Source organism: Octopus bimaculoides, chromosome 8 (genome assembly GCF_046866305.1).
Source record: "Octopus bimaculoides isolate indiv1 chromosome 8, ASM4686630v1, whole genome shotgun sequence".
NCBI classification, from domain to species: Eukaryota; Metazoa; Mollusca; class Cephalopoda; order Octopoda; family Octopodidae; genus Octopus; species Octopus bimaculoides.
In genome coordinates this window covers 34,195,504-34,208,914 of record NC_142935.1, presented here as the reverse complement: position 1 = coordinate 34,208,914, position 13,411 = coordinate 34,195,504, and positions in this window count along the sequence as shown.

The window sequence follows — 13,411 nt, the reverse complement described above, 5'->3', positions numbered from 1 at the left end:
AAATATATAAATAAGGAATATTATAAAACAAAACAACACTCACACACTCACTCACACACACAATATATGTAAATATACATCTATACTCACAAATGCATATCTTTATACATACATGTAAATACAAATATACACTCAACATACACAAACATATATAAAAACACAACACATATATATACACACTTAAACCTATATAAATACATACGTAAACATATATACATACACCTAAAAATATACATACATACTAACGCATATATACTAAAACACACACACTCATATATATACAAATACATGCATATACACATACCCATATAAACAAAATAAATAATAAATCATTAGCTATTTTTTTAATATAAATAAAGTAATTTATGTCTACATGTTATTTTTCTTTCATCAAAAGAATTAAGTAAATTATTATCCTTATGAAATAATATCTCTTTAAATTCATTATTACATAAATTACAAAAGTTATTACCTATAGGATAGGATTTAGCTTTACAAACTATCTCCCATTTTAAAATATAGTTAATATTTTTAGATTTAAGTTCCCAAATATATTTACTGAGGCCAGTAGAATTAATCAAATTTCTATACTTAAATGAGTGCGTATGTTGAGCTACTCTTCATTTAATTTTATTAGAAGTCGATCTTATATAAATCTTATTTAAATTATAACCATTATGTTTATTTTCATTCAATAATTTCACTATAAATTTATACACTACATCTTTCAAATTACATTTATTATTAAAATTACATTTAGTTTTATCTAAACATGTACAATTAATTATATCCTGGTGAACATTATTATTATTAGAATTAATATTAGAATAATTATTAAATTTAAATTTATTGTACTTATTTAACTTAAATTTATTAAAAGAAGAGATAATATTAGCAACATTTTTAGTAGTAGAATAACCTACACCAAAATTATTTTTAGAAGAAATATAATGATATTTTTTATTATCTCTAAGGAATAAATCAATAACTTTTAAAACTTCATTAATAATGTTAGTTTTAACTTGAACGCCGTATGGAATAATTAGCCAGAGTTTTTTCTTATTATAGATATTATTGAATTTATTATTAGCATTATTAAATTTATTATTATCATTAAAAAAATTAAAATAATATTTAAAATTGTTTCCATTAAAATTAATTTTATGTTTAGGTAATTTATTATCATAATACTAATTATTCTTATTATTACCTAAGAAGACATGATCATGAGTATAAAAGTTGTTTATTAAAAAGGTCATTTTTATTATAATTATTGATACTAAAATTACAAACATATTTCGGATTATTAAAAAAATGTTATATTATTAGTATATCCCGCTTCTTGCAGGGCTTTATTATAATAAGGTGCATGTTTTTCAAAAATCTCTATATTAGAAGATAGTAAAGATATTCTCTTACCTATAGTAAATGTTAAGGATTTTTTAATTGAGGGTGGGTGATTGCTTTTAGCATGAATGTATTTAATATTTTCATTAATCTTATGGTAAGGTTGGGTATTACCAGTAGATAAATAAAAATTAGCATCTAAATAATTAACGTTATATTACTCATTATAAATAGTAATCTTTAAACCATTTCTTTTTTAAAAAAACTATATATTCTCTTCTTATATAATTCTAGTTGTCTATTAGTGCAATTTTTAGTAAGTAATAAAAGGTCATCCCTATATAAAACGCCCTCCAATTTTAAGTTTTCAAGTTCAAGTTCAGATAATAAATATATACCTACTAAATCAGTTACCTGTGCTGAATCATGCGCCCCCATTGGTATATCGAAATAATCTGTGGTATCTTTTCTAGCCCACAATTTATTATCATATTTAATCAATGATTTCCTAGCCATTTTAACTACATTTACTTCATCGTAAGTCATACCTACTTTCTTCATAGCAAAAATTAGGACCTTATTTAGTACAATTTCATTTATGGAAGAATAATAATTATCAATATCTATTTGAATAAATTTATACCTATTTTTATCATTAATACTATTAAACCAATTTAAAGTATCTATTGTGCAATTCCATAATTTAAGATAATTAATTCCATTTAATTTGTTAACATATTTATCTAAAATTATTTTACTTAATTTACCTAGATCTGACTTACAAGGACAAATAAGCCTAACTTTAGGGTCAGAATAAAAATTATCTTTATGGTCTTTTAAAGTAATTCTAGGGTGCATCGGTACGTAAGATTGTGTCTTACTATGAAGTTCGTATTTAAACATTATTAATTTAGAGGCCTTATTAATCAAATTTAAAGTATTTTCTGGAACTATCTTATATTTTTTATTGATTTCTTTCTCTAATAAATAATCATATAGTTTTACATCTAGTTTATATAAGTTCCTAGTTTTATCAGATTGTACAATAATACCATCCATATTTCTAAATTGTTTAATTTTAATGGCTAACTTTCTTAAATAATCATTATGTCTATTTGGATATTTATGAAATTTAATATTTTTCACTACTTTCCAAATACTATCCTCTAAATTCTGTAAATCCCTATTATACGGTGGTTCTTTTCTGGATTTAAATTTAGAATTAATGTAATTTAAATTATCTACATCATGAACATTAGTAATATTATGAATATTATTAAAATAAGCTTTCCATTTCATTCTAGTAATAAATTCATTAATATTATTAAGTTTCAAAATATATTTTTTCTAGATGTGATGGGGATATCCTTCAAAGATGAATTCCAAAACAGTAGCTCAATCCTACCTGTAAATTCCATAATCAACGAAAAATTGAAAGTTAAATACAAACAACAAACGTTAATTATAAATTAGAAAATTATAATAATATTAGGGACAAAATCCAAAATTACAGGTAAAAACTCAATTAAAATCAATTTATAAAAATTAAAATTAAATTGAGCTTTATAAATAAAATATATATAAAATATATAGTTTTAGGGAAAATAACCAAGTTTCAAGATCTCATCGATGAAAAGCCACTATCACATATAGAAACATTAATAATTAAAAGCACAATAAATGAGTATAATATAAAGTAAAGTAAATATCATAAGATAAATATAATAAAAAGATTACACGTGTTTCATAACTAATTTTCAAATAGAAAGGAAATTTAAATCGATTAAAATCAATTGAAATTATCGAAAATAAATTCTATTCAAAAATATAGCTAATCGTCAGATCGTAAGTAGAACAATAATTAGATATATATATATCTCAACCAACAATAAGTACCAAATGAATTAATATGAAATACTTATTATATAAAGATAGAAAAATTATTAAAAATATCAAAATATCAAAATAATAACCATTCATTAATTATCCCTTCATCCATTATAATAACATGTATATTATATACAAAAAACATCTTACATAAATTATCATTGTTTTAAATACAATTTGAACGAAGTTTAAGTAAAAATAATAATGAAGATAAAATTAGTACATATTTAACCGGTGTAATAGTTAAAGCTATACTATTTAAAGCTAAAGACGTTTATTTAATTATAATTAAAAATCAATTAAATAATAGAAAAATACAAGATTATTTATTTCTACAAACGTAATAATAAAAATATGAATGAAAAAATTATGAATGGAAAAATTATGAATGAAAAAATAAGGAAAGAAAAAATTATTAAGAATAAAAGATTAAACTTTATATATATATACAAAGTTTTAATTTTAAAAAATCTTTAACGATATTATAAACAATACAGATTAATTATTAATCAAATACTATTAATCAAAAATAATCGAAAATATATCAACACTTTTCAAATCGAAGTTCTAATATTATGTTGAAATGAAACTATAACTTCTAAATAATTTAGTGTTAAATAAGTTATCTATTAAAAATAATCTATAAAGAACCAAATGAATAATATAAAAAACAAGAATACATATTATTTTCAAATAGTAGAAAATCTTTAGCAAAGTAAAAAACAGTACTTATCCATATTTTTCCGTAATGTATGTATGTATGTATGTAGTTGTTATTTGTGTCTGCGTTTGGCCCTCCACCACCGCTTGACAACCTACGTTGGAGTGTTTACGTCCCCGTAATCTAGTGGTTCGGCAAAAGGGACCGACAAAATAAGTACTATAGGTATTTCATATTTGCTTCTCTTTAATAACTAAGGTGATGTTTCTTATTAGAAAAACTGTGTTGGAATAAGCATTTGTACTGATATTGGTCTCAAATTTTGGCACAAGGCTAGGAAATTCGGGAAGAGTAAGTCGATTACATCGACGTCAGTGTTCAATTAGTATTTATTTAATCGACTCCGAAAGGATGAAAAGGAAAGACGACCGCGGCGGAATTTGAACTCAGAAAATGCAGACAGATGAAATGCCGCTAAGCATTTTGTCTGGTGAGCTAACGATTATACTAGCTCACCACCTTATTTGGATTAATACTAATCCGAATTAAGGCATATATTATAGTCTAAGAACATTGAGTATATTCTATGGCTGAGTTTTCTTTTTATCATTAGAATGTTATCTATGACAAAAATAATAAATGACAATGTGGCTTTGCTGTTCATGTCAAGTTTATCTTAGTGCAGAATGCAGAATGCAGAATTTTCACAAGACCTGGTCTCCTTATAACACTTTTTGCCGCTGTTACACCATAGATTTTTTTTTATTGCAATATGTACCATTAATTAGACGAGTGCAATCTTTCCGTATATATTCTGCAAAAACTCCATTAATTGGACGTGAGAAAATCATAACTACGTTTTCCTACTTTTAGTGATAATAATTGATGCACTTGATTATCCGATAGCAATAAAACATATGTAACTGATCCTATTAGATATATGGGGAATAAAATACGGAGATAAAAATCGGGTGAATTTAAGAGAGATAGGTAGTAAGTAGAAAATATAAGGAAGGTTAAATACAGCAATAATCTTCAAACAGAATATTTAATGCGATGGATTTAGTTTTATAGCAAGCACTACAAAAGAAAATGATATAAGGCTAAGATTTTTTCTGATCAAATACATAAGCAAAGAAAATAGATTTCCAACGAAATACATCATGAACATTTTCGACGATTTTTTTTTTTTTTATAATGAATACCATGAATTCTGAAGTAATATTTCTTATCGAGTTTTTATTTAATATATAGCTACCATGGCATTTTCTGTTTCCATATTTCTACCGTTTTATTTTATGAAAAGCATTGATCAAAGAATATATTAGCATTCTTTTTTTATGATATATTTACATCTTATAATTTCCAGGGTTATTTTCTTATAACTGATCATTCAAATACCTTCTCCGATGAATCTAACACGAAACAATCTTAACATCTCATAAAGTTTGGAAGCAAGGTTGTTTTGTGATTTTTTGCGAAGATTTTATGAATGAAATTTTGTTTACGTCTTTAAGTTTGCTTTATACTTCGAAGGTAAACTGCCCATATATTATTAATGTATAACCAGAAGAAACAGCTTTATTTTTATTAAACAAGCTAATAATTTTCTCTTGCCATGTTATCACTTTTGCATTACATCGACAACTATCTTTATTGCAGCATAACATTTTTTGGCATTTTCGTATTTGGACAGCTCAATCATAACCAGTCGATAGTTTCTGTTATTAAGGGTTCGAAAAGTACATTCCAGTTTTCCTGTTTACAACACGAACTTTGTCCATCTCGAAACATACTATTTGAATTAAAACAAAAATATATTCCTTGCAGTCTTTTATAGTTTTCTGTAGTTCTATATTTTCAATCCAAGTTTTGTTTTACATATTGCGAATGCGTGCTGAGTAGAAACAAATGGAAATTTCAAACATTTGCTTCGCTTCCATTTGATTCAATGTCCTACATCAACCAAAACTATCAAAGCCGCTCGAAACATCTATACGGTATAGAACGAGATCGCAGTTACTGAAAGAGCTGCACATAAATCTTTTTCACACTGCATGGAACAGGGATTAATCCTCACAAAGTCTCTACATTCCAGACTACCAGTTCAACTGAAGCGTTAGATGGGACGCTCTCATGGTACCGCCACCTGTCAGTTCTCTCTGAATGGTTAAACTCCAAAATCTTAGTGCATAGATGCCACATGCTCTGAAAGGCTATCCTCGCTTCACACTGGTCACTATTGGACATTATCACTAACGATGAATGAGAAGATAGGATGACTGAGTCCAGACAAGTAATGAACACCTAGGGAGAAACCAACATTATACGCAGGGCTATTTTGGGAATAATGTGTAGTGTGAGGATCCGGATATAACTTTTACATTTTTGTCCATTTCATCTTCTACCATGCCGAACGCTCCAATTATTACTGGTATGGTTTTCAACATCGTGCCCCACATCTTCAATAGTTCAATTTCGTGGTATTTTTACTTTGACAATTTATCCGTTCTTTTTTAACAATGATTTGATGAGAATGGATGGCTATGTCTATCAGTAAGCAATTGTATTTTTTTCCAATCCTTCACTCATATATCTAGGAGATTCAAACCTTCTGTAACAGTTCTCCTGGGCACTCTAGGACCCAACAATAATTGACACTATCTTCACTTTCTCCGTTTTCCATAGCCGGGTAATTTTGTACTTAAGAGAGTTGTACATTATTTACATAATTTACATTTGACTGATATTTGCCATCATCTTGCTTATTGTTAACACACTGTTTCGGCTGATATACCCTCCATCCTTCACCAGGTGTCTCTTCTATCTGCTTCATAACCATCCCTGACGATATCGCTAGCCCGTCCACACATTTGATTTTGCCTCTCTTCTAGATTGACACACCACACTTTTTCACTCTGAAATCCATTCTGATATCAGCACTAAAAGTATACAACGAGGTAACTGACTTAGGATTCATCTTTACCATAAAGTTTGAGGTCATCCGTGAATAACAAGTTGTTGAGTTTTGATGGTGGCTTTTGAACCCATGTTAGTGATATCATGCACAGTACAAAGATCAGTGCTTCTGATTTCTATTGTCCGTTCTATATGTTGTCAGGTCCGTCCTCCAATTTACCATACTTTTTCCAAGCAATCACTCAGCATTCGATTCAATAGCAAATACATTCCAGTATTCAAGAATGTGTGATCATATCGTATTTCTTACGATAATTGATCCTTGACATGGCTAAGTTAGTTTTCCTCCCCATGCAATCTCTAAGTACAGTTTTGTCTACCAGGAGTTGATCCTTGGTATCTCTTCCCTTACGCTTGCAACCCTTCTGCGCATGTGGCAGGACTCTGCACCTTGTCTTTGTTCCAGGTGTCACTCCAAAATCTTTGACTTTCTATGTTCTTTTTATTGAAATCAACACCTATATTTTCTGCTACAACAATACTGGCTGCCTTCATCAAATTGTTTGTTTTTGTGATTTTTTTTATGTATTTCAGAATTTCTTTCACATTTTTCGTTTCGGGGTTCAAGAAATTATTATCATTATTATTACTATTATTAGTATTATTATTATTATTATTGCTATTACTACTATTGCTTTTGGCATTTTTGTTGTAATTGCGATTCTGGTTTTTGTTTTGCTTTTGGCATCTTTTGTATTAGATTAATAAGATTTTAACATTTGAATATTTCCTAAGCATGTGTGGGGTTTCAAAATAAAGTAAGGAATCGATTGCCACGTTACTCTACATCTATAACATTATGGATTCACCCACTAAAGAGATGCTAATTTGAATGATGAAAGCATTTTTCACCTTCTCAATATTTTCGAATAAAATCTTGATACAATGGAAAGGAAACTAGGCGGTAAGTAAAATTCAAAATAATCTTTTAAAGATATGATGTCAAACATTGACTGATCGGAGGATAATAGAAACACTGAAGGTTTAATTTACTCGGGATGGGATAAACAGAAATAACTTAATCGCTGCAAACAAAACAAAAATACTTTGTCATATCTAAAGGCAAACAGTTGATTTGCACATGCAGTATTCCTTTAAAAGCGTAAGGAATGCTGGAGAATTATATCATGATTTATTTCTGATGATTATGGCGAATTTTATTCATCTGGGTAAGATGCATAGTGAAATGAATAACGTTTTTTCAAAGATTTTACAAGATAAAGTTTTATTTTTGTAGGATTATTTCGTATTCCGTTATGACATGCCATATATAGATCATTTTGTTAATATTATGTGTGTATAAGATTCCGATTACCTCTGGTGATGTCATGATTCTTCTTGATAATATCAACATTTCTCATTTGTTTTGGTGGCAATTTTAATGCAAAGTGCCCGGCGTGATTAAAAGTTGTATTTCTGTAAATTGCAAACACTCAAAACCAGTGCTGGACCCAATCATTACCTATTCTAAGCTACAGTAATCACCACAAATGTATTTACTTCAAAGACCTGGAACCGATTCGGATTTATGAACATCACTGTTCAGAAATATATTTTTACTTACTTGAAACATATCACAAAGAACTAAATTTTAATAGCAAGTATATCCTGTGCGTAATCGTACAAAAGCCCATATAACTGTACTGCCCACACGTCATATAAAGACGTTTAACATAAAAAATGTGATATAGAACTTAATGCAACCTATACGATAGTTCTGTACATAAAATCTCCAAACATCAACGCAGAAAATATAGATCTGAAGGCTATTGTAATTGATAAAGAGAGGTATAACAGGCTAACGGAAATGTGCGGTGGGTACATTGACCCGCTGGTAGTTGTGGTGCAATTTGTCGAACTGCCGCCAGTGGTGGAATTAAGAGAACTGGAACCATTTATGAGATATTAAAATGAAAGGAAGTAATTTTTTTTAAAGAGAGGACAAAACGATACTAATGAAAAAAAAAAGGAAAAGAAAAGATTATAAACTGTGCGTAAAAATGTTCAAATGGTACTGCATGAGAGTGCGGCTCATGCAGCCATTTCATTTTTTTAATTATTATATATCATTGTTTCTCATTTTTATTCGTTTTGTGTTTTCCCCCCACTGTGGTGTTTTGTCTGTCCTTCTGCTATCCCCTCTGTGTAAAAGCCTGAGCACTTAATAAAAAAATTAGTACTGAATTAGTAAAGTAATACAGAAATTGACGAGAACCAAAAGGTTAAATTGATGTGGTTATTGCAGAGAGATGGCTAAACAAGCAAGGGACTTAAATGAAATTGCGGAGGAAATAGTTTTACCAGAGGATGTGAGGCTGAGAGTGTTAGTGTAGGGTAGACCTACCATATGCTATCTATGTGGTGGGGAAAGTCCATATGAAGGCGAGGTGCCCCCAGAGAGAGGAGAAACAACTGATGGAACTGTCTGAAGAGCAAGAGAAGGTGGACGAAGTGGTACAAGATGGTGTAAAGGAGACGGTGAGCACAGATGACTCGTTCACAGTGGTTAAAAACGAAAAAGAAAAGAAAGAGTAAGCTCTCCACCGGAGAGGCAGAAAAGGAGAAAAAGAGGATAAGGAGGTTGAGAAGGATGTTGAGAAGGAGGTTGTAAATGTGTTTGAGAAGGAGTTTGAGAAGGAGCTTGAGGAGGAGCTTGAGGAGGAGCTTGAGAAAGAGGTCACGGTAGCAAGGTTACTAGCTACACTAACGGAGGAGGAAGATTTGGGTGGTATAGAGAGACAACAGCATGAAAGTGAAGCAGTAACGCTAACTAAAATAGAAGAGGAGAAAGACAGAATGAAGGCGCCAAGTGTGGAGCAAGGAAAAAACAAACAAATGAGAATGCCGATGAAGCATAAGTGGAATTTCGTGACATATGCGAAGAGCACGTCAATAGAAAAAAAGATAATGAAGTTTTTCTACGGAGATTTACACGGAAAATGTGAAAGCAATTGTTATAGATAACGAGAGGTATAACAGGTTAAAAGAAATGTTTGGAAGGCATATTGATACAACGGGTATAAGGTAAGATGTGTGAATAACAATTAAATATAGATAATATTTATAAATATAAAAAAAGTAAAACATATGCACTTGAAAGATATACTATTATGCATATATATATATATATATATATATATATATATATATATATATATATATATATATATATATATATGTATATATATATATATATATATATATATATATATATATATATATATATATATATATATATATATATATACCCTCATATATATATATATATATATATATATATATATATGCATAATATTATATTTTCAAGTGCATATCTATTACTTTTTTATATTTTTAAATATTATCTATATTTAATTCTTATTCACACATCTTACCTTATTCCCGTTGTATCAATATGCCTTCCAAACATTTCATTTAACCTGATATACCTCTCGTTATCTATAACAATTACTTTCACATTTTCCGTGTAAATCCCCGTAGACAAACTTCATTATATTTTCTTCTATTGACGTGCTCTTCGCATATATATATATATATATATATATATATATATATATATATATATATATATATATATATATATATATATATATATATATATATATATATATATATATATATATATATATATATATATATATACATAAAAGAAAAAAGATATATACATATTTACAAATATCTAACGCATTTTGTTAGAATGTCTAAATACCTTTATAGTTCCAAATATAGTGTATGAATCTCAGTGTGGTTTTCGTTCCTCCAGTGGTACAGCTGATTGTATCTTTATTGTCAGACAATTGCAACAAAAGTGCATTGAACAGAATCTTGCTCTATACCATTGAATTGTTGATTTGCTCTCTGGATAATTCTAAGGAAAATAGGCCCAGAAAAATGTGTGGACATGATCAGGGCATTGCATCAAAATATGAAGGCTAGAGTTTACTTTCGTGGTAGGCTCTCTGAATCTTGTGAAAAATGGTGTAAAGGAAGGAGCTCTTGATGCACCCACCCTCTTTGCAGTATACTTTGCTGTTGTGTAGTCACATGTTTTCAAAACTCTGAGGAGGGGATATACATAAAATATCGAGCAACAGGGAATGTTTTTAATCAGACCAGACTGAAATTCAAAGCGAAATTTTTACTTCACTCACTAGAGAATATTTGTACGCTGACGATTGTGACCTTGTCGGTCATTCTGAAACAGGTCTGCAATCTCTTGATCTGCATATGACTCGGCTTTTATTGATTTTGGCTTGACCATCAACTTGAAAAAGACCCAGTTGCAATGCATCGACCTGTATGTAGTGCTATTTGTAACCCCACTAAAATTCTTGTTGAGGGTAAGTTACTTGACGTTGTCGATTAGTTCAACTACCTTGAGAGATCTGTTCGAAATAATGGAAATCTTGATACAGAAACACAGCTGCGAAAACAAAGGGCAGCACGAGCATGTGGTGGCTTAGAGTCACGCGTTTGGCGCCAACGGCATATAAATAAGAATACAAAGCTGGCTCTTTTCAAATCATTTGCCTTACCATCCCAGTTGTATTCCAATGAAACTTAGATATGTTATGAATGGCATTTTAAATTATTAGAACAATTCCACCAGAAATGACTCCATCGGAGTTTAAAAATTATATGGAGTTCTTTTACTCCAAACACAGGTTTGAAAGATAACCATTTCAATAATTGCTTTATAATAACGACGAGAAGTTTAACGACAATGACGTTTCGTGTGCACAGCCTGTGACACAAAATACCTGTCTTTTGCTGGACTGCAATCTCATCTACAAACCCCTGAAAAACGAACCCTCACCAACTATTCTCCCTATAAGCATGTGCACACCTTTGAATGCAGTGTATGCCAGAAGGTTTTCAAATCTAACGGAGGCCTGAAAAGACATTTTGAGATCCACAAAGATCAAAACTTATCTGCAGCTCTTGGTAGTCCAAATCGGATGTGCAATCTCTGTGGGAGTCTTTTCAGAAACTTGTCTGGTTAAAAAGCCACATCAGATGCCATGATGGTGCTAAGGTGTAAGTACTGGAGGTGGTCAAACTCTGCATAAGGAGTAGACAACCATATGTATGTATATATATATATATATATATATATATATATATATATATATATAAAGTGTAGTATATTGCCACTTAAGTGTGGCTGACCCCTAGGGGTGGATGTTACTGTTGCTTTTAGCCCCAGGAGGACATCTCCTCCAGCTGGCTTATCGACACACGACTGTGTCCTGTTTGCCAAGGGAGTTATCCCTCTCACCACGACCAGCAGCACGAACGTATCCGGATTTCAGGGTTATTTCCCTTCGTCGGCGTTCGACAGCTGATGACCTTGGTGAGAGAGAAAAACCTGGCAAATCTTATATCTTCTTTTCCAGTGGCATTCTTCACTGATATTGAAAAGGTGAAAACAAGCAATGTTAATTCTCTAAATGAAGTATTAACAGTAACTGCACGATAAAGTGTAGTATATTGCCACTTAAGTGTGGCTGACCCCTAGGGGTGGATGTTACTGTTGCTTTTAGCCCCAGGAGGACATCTCCTCCAGCTGGCTTATCGACACACGACTGTGTCCTGTTTGCCAAGGGAGTTATCCCTCTCACCACGACCAGCAGCACGAACGTATCCGGATTTCAGGGTTATTTCCCTTCGTCGGCGTTCGACAGCTGATGACCTTGGTGAGAGAGAAAAACCTGGCAAATCTTATATCTTCTTTTCCAGTGGCATTCTTCACTGATATTGAAAAGGTGAAAACAAGCAATGTTAATTCTCTAAATGAAGTATTAACAGTAACTGCACGATAAAGTGTAGTATATTGCCACTTAAGTGTGGCTGACCCCTAGGGGTGGATGTTACTGTTGCTTTTAGCCCCAGGAGGACATCTCCTCCAGCTGGCTTATCGACACACGACTGTGTCCTGTTTGCCAAGGGAGTTATCCCTCTCACCACGACCAGCAGCACGAACGTATCCGGATTTCAGGGTTATTTCCCTTCGTCGGCGTTCGACAGCTGATGACCTTGGTGAGAGAGAAAAACCTGGCAAATCTTATATCTTCTTTTCCAGTGGCATTCTTCACTGATATTGAAAAGGTGAAAACAAGCAATGTTAATTCTCTAAATGAAGTATTAACAGTAACTGCACGATAAAGTGTAGTATATTGCCACTTAAGTGTGGCTGACCCCTATGGCAAACAGGACACAGTCGTGTGTCGATAAGCCAGCTGGAGGAGATGTCCTCCTGGGGCTAAAAGCAACAGTAACATCCACCCCTAGGGGTCAGCCACACTTAAGTGGCAATATACTACACTTTATCGTGCAGTTACTGTTAATACTTCATTTAGAGAATTAACATTGCTTGTTTTCACCTTTTCAATATCAGTGAAGAATGCCACTGGAAAAGAAGATATAAGATTTGCCAGGTTTTTCTCTCTCACCAAGGTCATCAGCTGTCGAACGCCGACGAAGGGAAATAACCCTGAAATCCGGATACGTTCGTGCTGCTGGTCGTGGTGAGAGGGA